Below are 19479 nucleotides of genomic sequence, written 5' to 3'. Positions count from 1 at the left end.
AACGTAAATAATATCATAAATTATTATTACACGGGCAAAAAGTACAAATATGTGTAAGAAAAAAAATGTTCAGTAGTTAGCCGTTCACCAAAGTAAAACGCACAGAAAAAAAAATCGGTCAGTTAAAAACAGTATGACAAGAGGAGTAAATCTCGACCTGCTTAATTTCATAATATTAAATGATGAAGATTGCGGTATGAATTAAATTACATTCCATTGCATCTCTTTCATGCTTTCGACTATTTATTCAGGGTATTTATCAGGCCACTGATTCAGAAAGAAACATATATTTATCTGTCATATTTATCTGAATATGTAACCTTGATCCGTTATTGCAATAATAAATAATAAACCTTCCTTAGAAACCCCTTGGTTATTTATCATTATTTATTTAATTATTACAATATTTAATATTACTTTTAATTCGATTAGGTTTCGTGTTCCGATTGACCAAATAAATTCTTTTCAACTAATTAATCTTTAGGTAAGGTATTGGTTGAGATAAAAAAATATGTGTCACGAGCGGGATTCGAACCCATGACCTTCGGCTAAATTCGCTACTGCTCTACCACTCGAGCTATCATGATTGGTTAGTTGACACCCTTTACTTTATTATGCTCTATTACTTTTAATATAACTATTAACATTTTATTATTACTATATTAAAAATGTTTACAAATTTTTGAGTAAAGATGAATTTTAGATGAAAATGTAAGTAGGTTTCTTTCTGTCACGCTCTCTCTTTCTCACTCACTCACTCTCTCTCTCTCACTCTCTCTCTCACTCTCTCTCTCTCTCTCTCTCTCTCTCTCTNCCCTCTCCCTCTCTCACACGCACACACACACACACACACACACTCTAGAATTGGGAGAAGAGGGTCTCAACTAACCAATTACTAAAGGTGAAGCCACATATTGAACTGATCGATTCTGATCACTTTATTGGGTCCATCAATTCTCGCTGGTTTACGTTGATTTAAAAAAGAGCCAGTAAATTGATTAATGCTGTTCAACAAATTTGCAGGCAAAAATATGTCAAATTAGTTTCTCGTTTACTTAAAATTTTAAATACATTTAATGATATTCAATGAAAAGGATTATCACCCCACGAAGGGAAGACAGTTTGATTCTTGCAGACTGATATGTACAATCAATGTGAACATTTATTTGTCTGTAATCGTATAATATTTTTGAAAATTTGAGTTTAGTTAGGAACATTTGTGAATTGGACACCTCACGACATGTTTTACATATATATTAGATGATATTTATTGTCTGAAAATAATACATTTGCTACATAAACTTTACAAATAAGAAAAAATATTTTTTAGCATAAACGATCCCGCGGTTTCCTTATCGCCAACGCCGATTGATCAAAGTCAGCATTTATGCTCACGTGGAATGAAATTTCGCAGTTCTTGTTTGAGCATGAAGCAATATGACAATTAGAACATTTCCTCCTATGGATAAGAGTAGTCTGTTAGTCGGTACGTTGGGGGGGGCTCTTCTGCTTCTCCGCAGACTTTTGCACCGTGAAACCAATAATTCTCAAATACTCATTCAGTCCGAAGTACCCCTTTAGGTATCCTGTAATGATTCGGAACCTTCCCGCTTCCTTTGATTTATTCTATTATTTCCAAATCAGGCTAGGATGTTTTTGGATACAAATCCAGTGAGTGAATTCCATCTGTCTCCATTTACACTATGTCTTTTCCTACGATGATCGTTGACAGTGTGGATCGCTATATTGCAAGGTGAATTTAGCTAATTAACTATTTAAATCATTCGTCAAGGTAATTTGGCGTATTTTATGTATAGGAAAAGTGACCTGTTCCATTAAAAAACAGCTAACTTTCAAGTTATAAAGCGGCTTTACATAAAATTGAAGAAGAAAGGTCAATTCTACTACGTGGTAGGAATAAATTTTTGTTTTTGTTTCTTGTCAGTACTCATTCCTAAGCCAATTTTTGACCGAAGGCTTAACTCCACTTTTCAAAAGGCTTTCAGATAAATCCCTCCCCGTTGAAGGGTGTAGAGGATTAGACGTTCTTACAAAGTAAGCTCTCGTGCTATGAACGAAACGATATTCGTTTAACGAGCGGCATAAATTCGCCGCGATTCGCTCTTCAAGAGGGCCGACGAGGTTGATAAAGACTGACAAGTAGGAGCTATTAGAGCGAAGGGATGTTAGGCAAAGCCCCTTTCACTGCGTGCAGACATTAGTCAAAGCCTCCGTGCTTAATACGCAGGCGGGTTGCTTTTTTTTAAAACGGCCACCGGGAGATATCTAACGGGATTACATCTTTTTCCCCTTTCCTTAATTGAATGCACTTAACGTTATTTATATCCCCAACGAAATGAAACATTCCAGCTGTCTGGAATTTTGCGGTTCTTACCCCAGATAAAATAGTTCTTTTTTTAATTTATAACAGCTTTATTTTTTTATATTTCCAAGGTTCCTAACTACTTCAATTAATTAATCTTTATGTAAGGTATTTGTTGAGATAAAAAAGCTAGTGTCACGAGCGGGATTCGAACCCACGACCTTCGGCTAAATACGCCGATGCTCTACCACTTGAGCTATCCGAACCTCGATCCACTCTGACACCAACTTCCCATCTCAACCCACCTTTCGAATTCCCCCCCCCCTTTTTGCCATTGTTCAAATGTCGTGTTATCTATTCGATTCTCGGCGACAAATGAAATAGCGACGGAGAGCTTTCGTGAAGATATACTTCATTTTACTTATTAAATTCGTTAGAGTTCGTGATCCGATTGACCGAATAACTTTTTTCAATTAATTAATCGTTATGTAAGGTATTAGTTGAGATAAAAAAGTCAGTGTCACGTGCGGGATTCGAACCTACGACCTTCGGCTAAATACGCCGCTGCTTAACCACTTAAGCTATGGTGACTTCGATCCACTCTGACACCAACTTCCCATCTCAACCCCACCTTTTCGAATTTTACCTCCTTTTCGCCATTTTTTAATCTTAACCAATACCTTACATAAACATTAATTATTTGAAAAAAGTTATTCGGTCAATCGGACCATGAACTCTAATAAAGTTTCTAACTACGTTATCGGAACAGTATCCCTAAAACGACTACCTTCAAAAGCGTTTATTCAGGATTGGTGTCATAGATAACCTTATATGCCAGTTGTGGAACCAAGAGGAAATGATGCAAATCACTAGCCAGTGAATCTGTAGAAGATACCGAAACAACCAAAATTCATTATACATGAAACCTAAGGTGTTCATATTTGTTAACCTATTGACAAAATGAGAGTTTTTTCTAATTTTTTTCAACCCTATGATATCGTTGAATTCATAATTCCGTATCTGTCTTGCCAAGTCTACAGATTCACTGGCTAGTGCTTCGCATCCATTTCCTCTTGGTTCCACAACTGGCATATAAGGTTATCTATGACACCAATCCTGAATAAACGCTTTTGAAGGTACTACATCAAGATGTAATCCACCTCATCTTTTAGTTCTCTCAAAGTTCAGCACATCTCGCTTATCAAAATCCAGGCTTTTCAATATAAATTTGCATATACGGTTCAATTTTACGGTTCTTTCTTTTCGGAAAGTGTTAAAAATTTCTAAGGAATATTGAAAAGAAACTCTTTAATAGTGAACTATCTGGTTAATGTAGTACATTTTCCTGGATTCTCTGTTTAGGAGTGATATCGAACAGTTAAGCATTTGTTAAATGCTAATTCTGCACCCAGCTACTCCAAAGAGACGGAGAGGAAAAGGAGACGGCTCGAGAGAAGTCGCCCTCATTTGAAATGTACATTGGCCCGGTTCGGGCTGCGTTGCACTCCTGAATATTTAAAAGCCCGGCTCGGCCCGTTTGGACCCCAATGAATGAAACACTTACGGCTCCGACAACATATAAAAAACTTATGCGATCCTAAATAGAAATAAGAAACGGCAGAGTAGAATCAAATTTAGGGTATTGCGGTTAGTGACGTTTTAAACAATTTATACGATTTTTTCTACCAAGCCCTTTAAATTAGTCAGTTCAAAATAAATTAAATGGTTAAAACAGGAGGTAACGAAACGAGCAAAGTGTATATAGTTTCAAGTTTCAACTAATGTCTGTCGCCGAGTGGCCATCCTTTGGATGAGTCCTCTTGAAATACACCCGGACTCCTGGAGTGAGGAAAGTACAAGGGCACAAAGGATGAGAAATCGTATTGCTCGGCCGTCCAGAAATTGTATACTCCTTGTGTTTTACTTACACAGACCCTTCTTCAAACGTTTATTACTCTTCCTTACCTTCCAAATAAACAATAATCACTATATTTTTAAATCATTCAAATCAGAAGCAATTCAATCAATTCCTTCCCATTACTAAAGCCCCCCGTTATAAAACTTCATATAAGTACTATTTTTCCTCAATGAACTCATCATTAAATTACAGAGTTGTGAAGTTGTGCTAAGTATTCTGTGAATTTATTGAATAGTTGTCTGAAAGTTTATTCGCATGACCGATCAATTTCTCCTTGTAATATTCAATTTTAAATTAAAGTCCTGCGATCTTCACGTTCCGATGTCCTGTACAAATTCAAATAAGTGTAGTAGAGAAATCCTCAGTAATTTTGCGTAGACGAAATTAATTTAGGGTCAAATAAACAAATAAAGACGTATTCCATTTGGGGTTTTATTATGTTAAACACTTTCTGTAGTTATACGGAAATTTTTTGATGATACGGAAAGATAGAAAATGGAAAACATAAATAAGAAGACATGAAAAGATTCATCATAAAAATTAATTTGATTTATCATTCTGGTGACAATTCATAATTGTTATAAAACATGATTACTTTAAATTTAAAACTTACTTTCCTAAATTATGAATTTAACATATATGTTTAAAAATTTACGCGAATAATGAATGAACGAATTTTATTTGGATGGATATTTATATTTGGATTATATGTGGCACAATTTTATAGGAAAAGATTTATTTAAAAGAGCAATAACATTTTCTTCTGTGTTATTTTCTGAGAAAATACAAAACAAATAAAACCTCAAATGACGTGAATGTTTCAAAATAAACGAGACAATGTTTTATTTGTATTTACAATGTTTTAATATCCTGGATAAATGCGTCATATTTATAATATGATTTGAGAACACGTGTCTTTGTAGATGTGTCTATATTTTCAGATGTGTGTGTTCATGAATGTGTGTTTATTTGTGGATATTCGAGTACGTGTGAAAGTGTTATTTTATGGATACGTGAATTTTTTGCGGAGCAATGTAGGTGCGTTTGTGTACGTGTGTTTCTGAATGTATTTTTGGGTATCTGTGGCTGTTTATGAATGCTTATAATTTGCGTATTTGTGAGTGTTTGGGAAAGTGTGTTTGCTTATGGATAATCGTTAACTTGTATTTGTTTGTGAATACGCGGTTTGGTATTTCGTGTTGTTCGTGAAAGTGTGTCTGTGAATGTCTTTCTGAGTATGTACACGTATTTGGTTATGAAAGTATATGATTTAGTTTTTGTGGTTGCAAATGTGTGGTTTTGTGGATATCCCCCTTTATGTGTTTGTTTGTGAATTCGTATTTTAAATAAAACAATTAAAGTTAGTAAAATAAAGTTTAAAATAATTAATTAATTTAAAAAATCAATGTGACAATTAACAAGTTCTTATTTTTGATGGCATATGTTTGATCAATACATCCTCTAAATTAGGATTTGTCAACAATGTTCATATGACAACGTATTATTGTATAAAAAAAGATTTCTTCTATTAGTTTAAGGTTAGATAAATTATTTAAGATAATACTTCATCACAATTTGCTGGAACTTAACTTGAGTTTCACGAAGTCAGCAAGGAAAACGTGTCGTTTTTATTTGTTAACACGCTTTATATATGCGTAATTCGTATCCAGAGACACTTCTTCGAGGATGTCCTCTCGTTCTGAATAAAACGTTTCTTGGAGGAAAGAAAAGCACTATGCCAGAGATTACCGGTCAAACAGTTGCGGTAAAATAAGCGGCCCAAGGATACTACTCTTATCCTGACTGAAGGGAAAAACGTGACCTGAATGGAAATACTTCCTTCTAAACTCACTCGCCCCCACGCCTTTCATCCGGATTCGACCGGCCAACCGGATCGCCCTTCTTTCCCCGGTCAAGTTTTAGGGGGAAATTTCACTCGGGCCTCTACTGCCCTGCGTTTCGAAGTCATCAGACGAAGCAGGAAACACTATATTCAATAAAATATTATCCGTTTCGACGGTAGAAGTGTTTGACGGAAAGAGAAAAGTTAGGTAGTTTACCAAGAAACTCAACCTATTCGAAGGATCATGTTATGGCCTCAAGAAAATACAACTATTGGAAAGCTTTAACCTACTTCGCGATGATAACTGCGCTCCAATTTTCTACTGGGTCATGGGATGGAAACAACTGCAAAACTGAAATCCTTAATGATTTTTCCTGTTTATCCTTTCATTAATTTTTGAATAAAAAGGTTTACAGTTTGGAATTATTGTCTCACATTATCTAAGTTCATTTTATCGACTTTTGTTTCTCCTTGCTGTACTAGGATTAAGTTTCAGTTCGGCCGGAAAGGACGGGTTTCTAATAACCGAAATTTAATTTAGGTCGCAGCTGGCCCCTCAAGGTTACCTTTCCGGGTTGTACGGGCCATCGGTGCTATTTAATAAACTCGGCGGTTTACCGACTTGAGCGTGGCAGAAGGGGCTTAATCACTTTAACGTTTATGACTTTCTCACTTTTTTATAGAGAAGGATAAAAAAGACCGGGAGGATTTTCATAAATGTAGCACAAGTTCGATCGAGATGAAGAAACGGTTCCCAAGGCTCTTTTAAACTTTTTCAACTTACATAGCATTAGCTTAATACTAGCCTTGAAGCTGGGATATTTAAAAAAAATCTCTACTAATAGAATTTCTTTATAAAGATTTAGCAGTACAAGAAAAACTAAGGCTTTCAGCGTAATAAAAAAAAAGCTTTCATTGTTCCTTTTCGCTCACATTAATTTAATGATATATTTGGTGCGTCGTGTAATGAAACAACACGTGTTGCAGACATCATCACTTGAAGGATGTTTCTGGTCCTAAAGGAAAATTTTTCTAAGGAAAAAGAAATTACTTATTCCAGAGGTGACAAAAAGATTATTTTATGGATAACACCAGGAATAAAAAGGTCTCCTTTGATTAAAAGATAACCTTGGTTTTGTCAAATTACAACATACATTTTTTTATTCTGATATACTCTATCTTGTATGCAAAAAAGATTTCTGTTTCAATTAACATCAAGAATTGCAAATAGTTTCTTCTGATTTCAAGCATGCCTCCGGGTACCAACAAAAACTTTTTTAGGAGAGGAAAAAATATTCTATACTAGAAATTATTGCTAAAATATGAGGTCGTCCAAAGATGTCAGGCGCTTTACCGGATCTGAGACCGACTCTGCTTAATGCCTTCTCACCTTCCTAGTGAAGTAGACAAAGGTGCCCCGTGCATGTCTTCTGGATTTGTTCTTAATGAACTTAATGAAATAACAAGTAAAGTCGTGCAATACACTTGCCCTCATTATTCTGGACCGCCTCCGCCTCAACCCCTCTTCTGTCATTCCTATCGGCCAAAAACTTATCTACCCAACGCCGTTTCTGAGTCCGACTCACGCGTTCATGACCAAACCCTATTATTTTGATGAACTTTGTTAAGCACGTCTCTCCCCGGGAGGTATAACCTTCTTTACGAAAACTTCTAATTGACCTGTGGAGCCAGGAAATCGTCCTGGACCGGAGCCCTGTAACAATCGATAGGAAATTCTAATAAGCTTTCAATTGGTCGCCTTCCATTTTGCCAGATTTCTCAACAGTTGTCGAGTTATTCGCGATTTTGTAGCAAAAACCGGGTTATTTACGTGCTCATGGAAAAAAACCGATCACTCTCTCTCTATCTTCCGATTTCACCGGGCACAAACCTATTGTTTCAATACGTTATTCGTAGCCAAACTGCCCCAACACCTGAGAACTGGGAAGGAAAAGCTGAATTTCCGTGATGAGGTGAACAAGTGGTTATCGACAGCAGAAGCATTCCACATCCAAAAAGGTCAAAGCAAGAGTTGTCGCTTCCCTGTTCACTTTTTCGAAAAAGTCCTCGGAACAGTAAATGTATAGAGTAATATTTGTGAAAACATGACGTTTCAAAATTTATGCATTCTTGAAAATCGGGGAAAGAGGATCGGTTTTTTCCATGAATACGTGAAAAACCACATATTTTGGCCAAAAGCCGCGTATAACTCGAAAACTGGCAAAGTGGAAGGTGACCAATTGAATACTTATTAAAATGTCCTATCGATTGCTCTAGGGCTCAGCTACCTAGGACCATATCCCGGCTCCACAGCTCAATTTGCAGTTTTCGTAAAACGATCAAAAATTAACATGTTCCGGAATTTTTAATTTACTGATAAATGACTAATGCTAGGAAAACATTTAAAAAACCGTTCTGTTTAGAGTAAAATTTTCTAAAAAATTGAGACTTAGCGCAGATCTGTGACTTATAAGGCTGAGAAAAAAAATATATATATTTAAGATTTCTCTACTATTCTTGGTTATTCCAAATAAATAATAATAAGAGTGAGTGTGTGTGTGTGTGTGTGTGTGTATATATGTGCGTGCGTGCGTGCGTGCGTGCGTGCGTGCGTGCGTGCGTGCGCGCGCGCGTGTGTGTGTGTGTGTGTGTGTGTGTGTGTGTGCGTGCGTGCGTGCGTGTGTGTGTGTGTGTGTGTACCGCCGAATATTAACTATTCCGGGGAGTAGCAATATGACAAAAAAACGCGAACCTTTTATTGGAATCCTGTGAGCCTATTATTTATCAAGTTGTTGTCAACTTTCATATTTGTTATTAAAAAAAGAACAATTTTCTTAAAACTGGCAGATTCTTCTTAAAACTGCGACATGGAAAAGCCAACCTTGCTTCCTGTGGCAATCGGCCTAACTCGGTAATTAAATTAAGAACACGGAATCAAGCTGATTCACTTAAGACGGAGTGCTTAGTTTCTATCGAAGTTAATATAACTAAGTAGGGTTGGGATAACAAGTGGGGTGAGACTTTACTTGTGAAATGGCTCTAAAACCCTCCGATTTAGACAAATTTTAATTCCGGCTTCAATATTTATTACAACTTTTCAACTGAAGCATTCTTATTACGAGTTTTGAACAAAATCCACAAGTAGACGAAACAATGGGTGAAAAATTCACTCTCTGTGTCCCATTGAAGTGTTCTAATTATACAACGCTTTACATACCTAAGTGGGCAATCAAGTTACCTTGTATTTATTTTAATCATCATAAAAAATTGAAGTTAACGTGGAATTAGTCTGCTTTAAAAAACTATTCATACGAACTATCTGAAACTATTTACTTAAGATAACTGGAATCTCTAACTAGACGGCTTGATAAACACTCTAAAAATGGAATTTTATATATTATTAATAGAAGATTTGCCATTGTTTTTATTGCTTGTATATCACAATTGATGTCTCAAATATCTGCAGCGTGAGGCAAGGAGCCAGAAAATCACGATTGAACAACCAATTTGAATTTATTTATTGCTTTAGCGATATCTCCTGAACGGGTATTCGGAAATAACATACGACGTTTTCAAAAATAACCCAAGTATTATCTTAAATATTTAACATTAAAAATAACACAAAAAAAGGAAGAGTTCATTAAATCAATTAGAACATATACAGTAGTGCATTAAAACCAATAAAAAACACATACAGTCAAAAAAGTTTTAAAAGTGAGTTTCTAAAGCCAGCGTATCATTATTCACCCAGGTAATTTATCGCCTTATTTAACTTTCGATTGAGCCAAGCCATGAGCAAAAATGGTTAATTATAACCGCTACAGGGAAAGAAGCGAGGGATCTGTGATCAGCCTGTAGGTGACAGATGTCCGTCCAAGGGTGGTCCTGTCAAAAATTTTTAAAACTCTTTAACCTGCACTCCTCCTCCTCCTATTTAATTAATGGTAGTCAAATGAGTAATTTTTAGACTTAATTTCTTAACTTTAATTTCAAACCGCAAAAACCTCAGAATTAAATTTTTCTCCTTTCATATATATATATATATATATTGCAGTTTATATATATAGCACATATAATATAGCAAAATATAATTAGTTCACATTTGTAAATACAAGTATTTTTGGATTATTTAATTCATCATTACTATAAAATAGCATTTTAATTTTATCTGAAATCCAATAGTCCATCTGACGTCCAATTTTCTGTTTGTGAACTGTGTTAGAAATTGGACAAGTTCAATAGATCCATAGACACATACGTACGAACCCACCCTTACACATTTACACGCAGTTTATAACAACACAAACAAGGCGACTAAACCACTTAAAACTGAGAAAATAGCTAGGAGGTAGGTACATTACAGAAAAAAGACTCGACCACGAAAGGAAATGAAAGTGGTAAAATAGACCTCCCTTCAAAATAGATTATTACCAGCGGGATTATAGAGTTGGAGGTTTAATTGATTGCTAATTAATTATCAACTATGATTATTGTTTCAAATTTAAATAAATATTTATTCAGAAATCGTGAGGTGCGGTCTGGTGTGACGTTGGTTTTAGAAAAACATTTTCTTTATTGTGCCAACGTTTCGATCTTTATTAAGATCATCTTCAGGGCCTGGGATTTACAAACATTGTTTAAATTTAAAAAGTACATGTAGCATGTGGAAAAAAGTGAATTTATACAATCTAAAATATATTTTTTATATTCAATCAAAGTATTTCTACTCACTCAAAGTGTTTGTCTGTTTTCTGTGTACACATAATCATCGAATAACGGTCACTAATCACCTCACATTCAGGTATAATAATAACAAATTCTCAGCAGAGTACATTGAAGCGAATTAAAAATGTCGTAAATTATAACTTTATTATTGTTATTGTAGGGGTGAGCGTGTGACTTCTGGAGATAAAAGTAAGGTGTAAGAGAAAAGGGAATGGGTTCGACCCGGCCTCGAGGAATATCGAGTACTCTGGGGGAGTGAAGGTGCCCAGACATTTATTTATATAGCGTAGTAATTTTATGTATTGTATGTTTTGTGTATATTCTGTAATACAACCTGAAGTACAAACGAGAGGCTAGCATTTTAGGACTTGGCGTACATATAAAAGTACAGTCAATAACCAGATAGAGACGCCCAAATGGCTGAAGTTTAAAACAGAATACGCGTGAAAGAATTTAAAAAAAGCAGAGGGCCAAGCGATGAACTCAGATTTAACCACAAAACATCCACTGTTATTATTGTAAGAAAGACTAGATGTTCATCGTCTCAAAGGGAAGAAAATGTACCAGTACTGATACTTAAGAATACCGAAAAGTGAGCAAAATTAAGTAAAATATCCCTTTCACAGTCTAGATTAGAAAAGAGTACTTATTTTTTTAATTGATTTACACAATTTTAATGTGAGCAATTTTGATTTTTGGCTCTGTTAATTTTTTCGTTTCGGCAGTTTGAAATAAGAGAACGTTCTGAATGTACTGAAACCCCGTTAACTACATCATCGATATAGAAATTTGCGAATGCGCGGAAGGTTGAATGCATGCATATTAATGCCTTGTTTCCCATTTCCATACTCATCACGTTTGTGTTTAAATTGCGAGTATTGAAATAATTTTTTATTTAAAAAAAATTCCGTTATAGCTGGGCTGGGGAATTACCGAATTTATAAAAGCGCTTAACGTAACACCCCCCCCTTTAACTTGGCTTACTGCTCCAAAAGAGAATTTGATGATAACCAGGCGATGAGAGATTTTCGGGAGAACGTTACAAAAAATAATTTAACATTTTTGAGCCACTAATATTTGACCAGAAAAAATTGAATGATGCAAGTAGTGCTGAAAGATTTATTCATTATTCTTTAACATATTCGCATATTAAGGGATTTATGCAGATATCTCCTGCAGTGCTACTGTTTTACGAAAAGAATTGAAAATTCATTTTAAAAAAATATAATACGAATAAAAGATCTTAATTAATCTCTCTTTCTCATTCTTTGTTTTTTTTTATATCCAACTCTTCCTTTATGGGGACAAGAGAGATCTCGGTCGTGGGTTAAAAAAACGGTTCATTCATCAAGATACTATATTTAATACGGAAAACACAAAACTATTAACAATAAATAATAAAAATTGACACTTGTTTTTAATATGTGCTTGCGAATGTAAGCATGTGAAAGTTGTTGGTTGTGAATGTGGTGTTTGTAAATGTTTGCGTACGATGTGTAGATGCGTGTGCTTGTGAATATGTCTTTATTAACTTGTGTGAAAGGTGTTTTTGAATTCTTATATATGTATGTATATAAAACTTAATAACATGTTAATTTATTATTTTGATATGTTTTTTCTTGTAAATTGGTTAATTTTTAACATCCTAAAAAACTTTATTGCCTTAAAAGTTAAAAAGGTAATGTTTAAAAGCCATCCAAATTTGGCTAAATTTTATACAACAGAAATACGGCTAGTATTAGGCTTATTGACCATCTACAATATCTCTCAAAAACTATGTACATAAAATTTAATGTCATTCAAACTCTATTTACAAATTAAAAATAAACTGTAGTTTTTCCGAGCCGACACAAATTCAACGTTAAAAGCCAATTGTGTGGGCTCAGTGAGAAAGTTAAACACCGAATTGGCCTGGGAACAATTTAAAACCATTTTAATAAGCTGGTAATAATCGAGGCGTTTTCCTCCATTTCCTTTCTCCATTACTCCGTCATTGGCGCATCCAGCGGTAGAGAAATCTCTTTTCGTTAAGACGCAATCTATATTCAAAGAGTAAAGCTTTTCAGTGGCCCGACAACAATTATTTATAAATTTAATACTTTTACCATTCGAGGTCTGGTGGAAGAGGGGCGGTGGGACGAAGAGTGTTTTGAAACTGTTTAAATAATACTGCACCTCGTGTCGATGGAATTTTTAAACGTAATTACATGGAAAGGCTTTTCGGACGCAAAGTCTCGCCCTTAATGGGGCCGGCCATTACCATTTTTAATTGCCCGACTGGAAACATTTCGTCAAATACTAAAGGCAGCCTAACAAAATGGATATGTTGATATTTTTATTATTTCTGCTGGAAATGGAACTAATTTTGAACATAATAAACAATCTAAAAGTTCGAAATTATTTACTTGTTAAATCTCCTCATAAATATATTGTATTTGATCAATATTGATATGTCTTTTTAAAACAAGTTTTTTTCATTACTAAGCACGTTTTTGCCATTTCTCTACATGTTCTTACACACAAAAAACTAAGGAGCCATACATTTATTTACAGAAAATGACTTGTACAAATTGTTAACTTCAAAAGACTAATGAAACTAAAGTATTTCATTTCCAATTTAACACCACGTATGGAATCCTCGGATAAATCAGGGCAAATTTGGGCAAAAGAAAACCCCCAATTATGCCAATACTTCGTGCAGAAGACATGGTCATAACAGAACCGTTTCTAATTGCTGAGCGTATAGCTCGTCATTTTGAATCTGTTTCTATATCCAACCTGGTATTCGGAGCGTTTCACGTGGATAAAGCAGGAAGACGATTTTACTTGTGCAACTGATGAAGAAGAAGTTTGAAACACTCTTCTTTAGCTGAACTGTATCATGTTCTAAGTCCGGCAAAGGAATCTTCTCTGGGAAGTGATGAAATCACATGATTAAAAATCTATCTCCAGAAGGAAAAGTAAAGCTTTTGGAGTTATTTAATGAAATATAGGGTGCGGGATATTATCCTGAAAATTGAGGGAGTCGGTCGTGACAACCATTGCTAAGCTAGGTAAAGATCCTAGCCTCCCAGAAAATTACAGACCTATTTCTCTAACACCATGTTTCGCAAGACATTGGAAACCATAGTTAACAAAAAGTTAAATTGGTTTATTAAGAAAAAAGGTCTGTACGGTTAATACCAGGCTGGGCTTAAAAAGCACTTTTACTCTGAAGATCATGTAGCGCTCCTAGAAAGTGCTATTCAGAACATATTCTTAGAGAGAGAGAGAGAGAGAGAGAGAGAGAGAGAGAGAGAGCATGCTTTGGCTGTCTTCTTCGACCTGGAAAAAGCATACGATACGACCTGGAGATTTGGAATTCTTAACAAACTCTATGGTTACGGTTTAAAAGGGTACATAGCTAAATTTTTTTAAAAAAGCTTTCTCAAAATGAGGAGATTCCGGGGTTTTTTCAAAATTTCGGTGAATAAATCAAGTTACTTTTTTATTTTTCTTTGCGTAACAATCTCTTCACTGACTGTTTTTTTCTAGTAATCTATCTCGCATTATCTTTCTGCTGCATTTCTTCCACACCAAATCCAAAGTCGAGATTTTCTAACTATTGAGTACGCTTCGATAGTGTATAATAAATTGCGAGTCAAAAATTGCTAGTAGTTCAGTATATTCTTCTAAGACATCAATTTCTGATCGTGAGAGTATTAGTTCAAAGTTTACACTTGCTAATTTTAATATTTTCTTTATAAAAAAATGAGTAACAAGGGCAAATCTAACACGGAAGATAATTGAATAAAACATAATATAATCCATTATATTCCGTGGTCCGATTGACCAAATAAATTCTTTCAGTTAATTAATCTTTATGTAAGGTATTTGTTGAAATGAAAAATTAGTGTCACTAGCGGGATTCGAACCCACGACCTTCGGCCATTGCTCTACCACTTGAGCTATTGGGACGTCGATCCACTCGGACAACTTCCCACTTCAACCTACCTTTCGAATTTTCCCTCATTTTTGCCATTTTTCAAATATCGTGTAATCAGGATCAATTTTCGGCGATAAATGATATACTGAATTGTAAGTTTGAACAGAACAAAAATATGTCGATGGTGGGTGTGGTGTGTTAGTCATTGGATCCGTTATCACTCACGGGTTTTTGATATTATTAGTATCGGTTTTGCGCCAACTTCAGTGAGGAACCGTTTGAGTTTCTGTTTAATTGTTCGTGTAGGTTCTGATATACCATGGGATTCAGACAGTTGTTTCTACGGAAGTTGCTGTTAGGTTGGGATCGATGTTCGATGGACTTAGTTTTTTGGCTTATTTGTTTTGTTTGTTTTAATGACATTTTTTAACGTTTCGTGTTATATTAGATTTACCATCTTTGAATGTTATTTGTTTGGATATTTCTAAGTTCTCTAGGAGGTTATGTTTTCGTCTGTATTAAGTCAGTTTGTACGTTTTTTACTCTGTACGTGATGTTTTGTAAAACATGATGAGATTTATAGTTCTGACCAAAACTGTAACAATAGGTGGGACCAAAATGATCAAAAAACGACCAAAATAAAAGAAGGATAAAACACATAAAAAACGTAAATCACATAAATAAAATCGCAAAAAATTTCAATTCAATTTTATCAAATTAAGTTACGTTTTCGTTCTTTTCTCATTGTACATTAGTCATTTTGCTGATATTGTGTTTGGTTCGTCATCGTGATTTACTAAGAGTTTGGAAGTATTTGAAATGTTTTCTTAATCGATCTTTTAATTATCTTCCAGTCGGTCAAATATATTTGTGTCAGCACGGGCGTTTGATGACATAAACAACGTTATTGTCTAGCTGGTCGATGTATAAACCTTTACCTGCTTTATTATTGGTCCTAAGTGCTGTTATTATTCCGAGTTTGTCGAATAAAATTGTTATTTTGTTTCTTTTCCTTTCTAAGTGAATACTGGCAATCTGTTGTTTTGCGTTGTTTCCTTGTCAAGCCCAAAACAGCGAGGATAGATACCAAAGTACATAAAATAAAAACACAAATTTAACTCACAAAAAACAGTGCAAAAAATTAGAAAACAATTATATCGCAACAAAAAGTTTAACAACTACTGCTTACGTTTTTTTCTAAAGGTGATTATTTCTAAATGAAAATAGAGATAAATCGCCTATCACGAAATCGTTAAATTTTTGATCTTTCAGTTAAATCATAATCACAAGAATTGTAAAACTTATTAAATTCACTAGTTTTCGTGGTCTGCTTGACCAATTAATATTTTTCAATTAATTAATGTTTTTAACTGAGATAAAAAAGTCAGTGTCACGAGCGGGATTCGAACCCACGGACCTTCGGCTATGTACGCCGCTACTCTACCACTTGATCTATCGTGACTTCGATCCACTCGGAAAATTCAAATGGTGGGGTTGAGATGGAAAATGTTCTAGTGGATCGAGGTCACGATAGATCAAGCGGTAGAGTAGCGGCGTATCAAGCCGAAGGTCATGGGTTCGAATCCCACTCGTTACACCGACTTTTTTATCTCAACTAAAAACCTTAATTAATTGTAAAAATTATATTTAACATAAGAAGTGTTATTTCATTGGAATTTTTAATATGGTCATATCCGAACGTGTTAGAAAAAGTAATTAATCTAAACTTTAAAGTTAGTACAGTTCGTATGAAAACGATGGTGATATAATCACCGTGAGTACGACAATTAAAAAACTTTTTTATTTTGAAATAGTTTCTTTCAGTCATAATAAATGGTCTTTATTTCAACATGCATCATTATGCTTTGTTGTGACCGTTAATCGATGATTATTCAGAAATCGTGGGATGCGGTCTGGTGTGATGTAGGTTTCAGAAAAACATTTTCTTTATCGTGCCAATGTTTCGATCTTTATTGAAGCCCTGAAGATGATCTCAATAAAGATCGTAACATTGGCACGATAAAGAAAATGTTTTTCTGAAACCTACATCACGCCAGACCGCATCTCACGATTTCTGAATAATTATGCTTTTTGTTTCTTGTTTTTAATTGTAACTTGTAATCATTGATAAAATGCAATTATTTCATCCTATAATGAATTAATTAATTATCAATCATTCTATAATCAATTAATTGAAAGTTCATACAATCGAGAGCTCATTTTCTCTATTAAGCTAATTAAAAAAACGTAAACAATTTCCGGGAAAAAATTAATTATCTGCCAAACTTGCGACTTATTTTAAGGTCATCATCAGACCAGAACAATCATAAAGAAGTCTACAAATTGACATAATTAAGTTTTTAATACATGATGTCAAATTTCTTTCGACTCAGAACCAAAATTGCCAAAGACTGTAACGTGTGCCCTCATATTTTTACCTTAAAATAGGTAGAAAGCTTGGCAGATAACAATTCAATTTTTTTGTCATCCAGACCATGCGAGATCCAGATTTTCGTTATTTTATACTAAGTCCATACATCTAATACAGTTTACAGAAACATTTGTCCGACTTCACCTCAAATTTCGGTTATATAAAAATTCTCTACTATTTTCCGGTCAAGGGAAAAGCAAAAGGAAGTACAGTTCACGGGAAAGCAATTAATAGCCCTTCGTGTCTCGAGATCACGTAAGCCATTGTAGAAATAATACTTTCCTCGCTCGGAAACTGGCGAAATAATTTCAAACGTCAAACGAAACTGCGGCAAAAGATATCTTTGAAAAATTACAATTAGAAATTATGTGAAAAGAGGCCGTTTACTCAGCAAACATACAAATTTTAACCTTGGCGAATAAAGTCACGAAACTCTGTTTTTACACCAGAACTTGGGCAATTATTACACCAAGAAAATCCAATATCAACGTTATAAGAACAGCGTTACATATTTATTTACCGGCTTAAATACTCTGGTAACCATTTTTATTTGTTTATACACAGATTGAGTATGTTGATTGGTTCCAATCTCCAGGTCGGCCTGGTCTCGCTTTTAATCACAAACATTGCCATCCGAATTTTGGCGTATTCAGGGGTAAGTTTGAATTCAGCTTAGAAAATTAATAAAAATATAATTCCGCAAATTTTAGCCTGAAGAAAAATCTCTTTCTGATTTGTAGCCTGTTCATGGAGGCCCGCACTCGCACATCACCTTTATGAATATTGCATGGCATTAAGTTTTTAATTGCCACTTTTTTTTCAAAATAAGTCCCTCCCATTAAGCACTTGCACTAAGCATAATCTCGTTATATTATTTGATATTATATAAAATGTAGGTTATACATTCAATATATTTGAAAAATCACTTTTCAGAAAATATCTTTTTTCATCAAGGCTGCTGGCACATCGAAAAAATCGTTTTCAGAAAAATAATTTTCAATTGCAAAAGTGCTTAAACCTCAGCCACCTCACTGAGAAAATGGGCTGGATCGAAGGGAAGATTTCGGAGTCGAGAATAACCCGGGGCGAAACGAGGTCCTTGTGTGTGCGAGGATCGCGGAATGAAACAAGAGGGGGCGCCGCTATTGGCGAAACTAGGCCATGCATACTAAAATCCTGGCATAATCTCGTCTCCTCGAACCCCTCACCTTCGAGATTGGCGCGGGGAAGGATGAAACTCGAGTAAGAGAGGCTGACGTACCGGCGCGGGGGCCGGAGACCCGGAACATTTTCCACCCCCGCGAACACATCCCCCGACGATGCCTATCCCCCCGAACAATCCCATAAACCGTCAGGTAAAGAACCTTGTTACCAGCCCCTCTTCAGACCCGGAGAGCAATCAACTCTCGGTATTTTTATTCTTTGCACTGTTCCTTTCCGCATCGTCCAATCATTCTCTCGTTTTTCAAAAAAGAAGGTTTGAAACGACGCTAAATCTTCCTCATTCGCGACAATGATGGGCTAGCAAATTAAATTCTTTCCGGCGCGATATATCTTCTTTAAGCTTTCTTCATTCCAACGACTTGAGCTCCGCATGACTTATGAACTCGTGGCATTTCCCTTTCATCCGTTTAGTACATCGTAGAAGAGACATTCGTTCAAATAACTCAGGGATTAAGTACTTTAAATGAAACACATTATGGCGTCTATAACAAAACCAATAAGTAAAAAAAATTGCTGTTCAAATTACAGCCTTGCTTCTCCAAAATTACATTTTGGCTTAGGTCGACAATCAAGGGTACAAAAACCATAATAAGTGTATGTCTGTTTCTGCACATTATTAAAAAAAACTAAACAATTTACTTAAGATTATAGGAAAAATTATAGACAACATATAACCAATTAATAGCTTTAATGTTACGCAACCACTACTGGTCTTTTGTCCATCTCTGTCTAGAGATCTGTTAAGCTTACAGCTTTTTTTCAGATTCCAAAGTTTTGTATAGGTGACACGTATGTCCTTAATGCTCAGACTTTTCACCCAGGAGTGTAAGAATCTAAGCCTTCTTAGCGTTCGCAACAACAGAGAGCATATTACGTTCTTTCTTTTTCTTCCTAGATAGATATATACTAACTGCAATATATAATTCCTCACTGAAGATGGCGCAAAGTCAAAACGCGTTTAACTAAATTCAATTTCATTTGTAAACCGGATATAGTCAGAATTAACGGGGATTCATTTCTATCTTTGAATCTATTTCTATTTTTGAATCTATTCTATCATTTTTATCGTGATTTCAAATTTTTCAACATA

General features: G+C 35.0%; 1 protein-coding gene across 2 annotated transcripts in view; it reads right to left on the bottom strand.

Moving 5' to 3' along the window:
- The window catches only part of LOC106661487 (acetylcholine receptor subunit alpha-like), a 356838-nt gene that overhangs the window by 244563 nt on the left and 92796 nt on the right, over positions 1–19479 (bottom strand). The window lies entirely within an intron of this gene.

The sequence above is a fragment of the Cimex lectularius genome, unplaced genomic scaffold (genome assembly GCF_000648675.2).
Source record: "Cimex lectularius strain Harlan isolate CLEC.00 unplaced genomic scaffold, Clec_2.1 scaffold20, whole genome shotgun sequence".
In the NCBI taxonomy this organism is placed as follows: Eukaryota; Metazoa; Arthropoda; class Insecta; order Hemiptera; family Cimicidae; genus Cimex; species Cimex lectularius.
The sequence above is the reverse complement of the archived record's forward strand: the minus strand, read 5'-3'. Positions and strand labels throughout refer to the sequence as shown.